This window comes from Schistocerca americana, unplaced genomic scaffold (assembly GCF_021461395.2).
Source record: "Schistocerca americana isolate TAMUIC-IGC-003095 unplaced genomic scaffold, iqSchAmer2.1 HiC_scaffold_243, whole genome shotgun sequence".
Classification (NCBI taxonomy): domain Eukaryota; kingdom Metazoa; phylum Arthropoda; class Insecta; order Orthoptera; family Acrididae; genus Schistocerca; species Schistocerca americana.
This window is the reverse complement of record NW_025725954.1, coordinates 172,501-175,000: the sequence shown is the minus strand read 5'-3', so window position 1 is coordinate 175,000 and position 2,500 is coordinate 172,501. Positions and strand designations below refer to the sequence as shown.

Genomic DNA, 2,500 nt, shown 5'->3' with positions numbered 1-2,500 from the left:
CATCTACATTGCCAGCATATATTGCCAATATGGATCACCCATAGATCTTTTTCTCCATCAACTGGAGATTATCCTCGACAAACTGCCAGGAAAACCAGTTATAATAGGGATGGACACAAATGCAAACTCACCAATCTGGCACAGCTCAACGATGGATGCAGCAGGCAGAACGCTTGAAGACTTCATTTCACAACACGGGCTGATAATAATGAATGAGAGGTCAGAGCTTACTACATTCTGTGGCCCAAATGGGGAGAGCAATATTGACATCACACTCTGCACACCTCCAGCTGCCAAAGCGGTGTGCAAGTGGATGGTTCATGAAGAATGGACGTCAAGTGACCACAGGGCAATAACATATGAATTCGTGGTACCTCAAAGAGCGAGAGCTACTGTGGAACTTGTCACCTACAACACAAGCTTCGCAAAGTGGCCCACCTTTGACCAGCATCTCATCAGGTCCACAGCCCACTGGCCACAAAGCCAAAATGTAGGAGTTAATGAAATGGTCACAAGGCTACAGGCAGCAATTCACGAGAGCTGTAGCCGATCAATGAGAAAGAGGACACAGGTGCAGAATCCAGTGCCATGGTGGAATGCAACACTTGCTAACCTGCGACGTGACACCATTTCAGCACGACGAAGTCTGCAACGAGCACGTAAAAATAATAATGCACCAGACATAGAAGTAGCAAAACAAACTTACAATAGAGTGAAAAACAACTACAATAAGGAAATTGCTAAAGCCAAAGAGGAGACATGGAAGAAATGGGTCACTGACTGCGATCAGAATGACCCGTGGGCCATAGTGAGAAAGATAATTCGGCCAAAACATGGGACAGAAAACGTGCTGAGTAATATAAAAACAAAGGACCAGACTCCTACAATGACTTGGGAGGAGACTGTACGGTCATTATTACAGAACCTGCTTCCTGATGACAACCCAGAACAGGACACAGATGACCAACAAGCTGTGAAAACTGACAACAACAACTATGACAATGTGGACCTTGACCCAGAATTCACACTAGAAGAAATAGGGGCAGCAATAAAGGCTTGCAAATCAGGGAAGGCAACAGGTCCAGATGGTATTGATGACGTTATTATAAAAAGAGTTTGGCACACCAGTCCCCATCTTCTCTCAGATTTATACAATAAATGTCTACAGGAAAGAAGAGTCCCAGATACGTGGAAGGAGGGAAATGTCTGCATATTGCTGAAATCAATAGACAAACCTAGGGATGAGCCTAAATCGTACCGTCCAATATGCCTTCTATCTATCTTAGGGAAAATTTTGGAAAGGTTGGTAGTCAGTCGTCTGGAAAAACGCTATGATGATTCAAATATCAAGGCCCACAACCAGTTTGGGTTTCGAAAAGGCGCATCGACAGAAATGGCTATTAGGCAAGTGATGGGTAGTGTGGATTGTGAGGAGAAGTATGTGGTAGTAATATTTGTAGATATAGCAGGGGCCTTTGATAACTTATGGTGGCCTAGTGTTATGAGGCGTCTGAGAGCAATCCAGTGCCCGCGTAATTTGTATGACTTAATGGCAGATTACTTTAAAAACCGGAAGGTTATGGTGCAAAATAGGGCTGGCTGTGTAGAAAAATTGATCACAAAGGGCTGTCCACAAGGCTCTATTTGCGGTCCTTTCCTGTGGAATCTCGTCTTTGATGAGATTGTGATTGAAAAAGAAGACGAGCAATGGACAAAAGTGGCATATGCGGATGACCTCGCAATCATCATTAAGGGTCAGAGCAGGAAACAGATAGAGGACAGAGCAAAAATCGCGCTGGGCGAGGTAAGCAGATGGACCACCGAAAACAAGCTAGGGATATCCAAACATAAGACGGTTGCCATGACCATCAAGGGCAGATTTGACAGTCACAGACCACCAACAATTCCCTTCGAGGGAGGAAATATCAAGTTCGTTGCAGAGTTTACATATCTTGGTGTAACTCTGGATGAAAGACTCTGGTTCACACCTCACATGAGGAACATCCAGAATAGATTAAGTGATGTCTCAGGTTCCCTCTTGCGGATAACTAGGACAGAGTGGGGTCTGCAGAAAAAATCTTTAAGGGTAATCTATCAGGGCTTGTGCCTCTCTGTTTGCAGATATGGTGCAGCTGCATGGGCTGATCGGACCAAGCACCGATATGTCCAAAGAATAATTGAGGCAATTCAAAGGCCATTTCTGTTACAGATGACCAGAGCTTGTAGGACTGTATCGACGGAGGCCTTGCAAGTACTAACAGGATGCATGCCGCTGGACCTGGAGATAGTGAAGGCAGCCTTGCTGTACTATACTCGACATGGTGTTGCTGGCTCGGTCGCCGGGTTCCAGGCTCCAAGACCCATTGCTGGGCAAAGCTCTAGACGTGATACCAGCAGGCAAATAGACATCATGTTGCAGGAGGAGTGGCAGAATAGGTGGAACCAGACAGAGAAGGGTAGAGAAACCTACGGCTGGATACCAGACGTGGGAATGTGGCAG

General features: G+C 45.6%; 1 pseudogene; it reads left to right on the top strand.

Moving 5' to 3' along the window:
• Window positions 1-2,500, top strand: part of LOC124576062 — an 8,475-nt pseudogene that overhangs the window by 3,721 nt on the left and 2,254 nt on the right.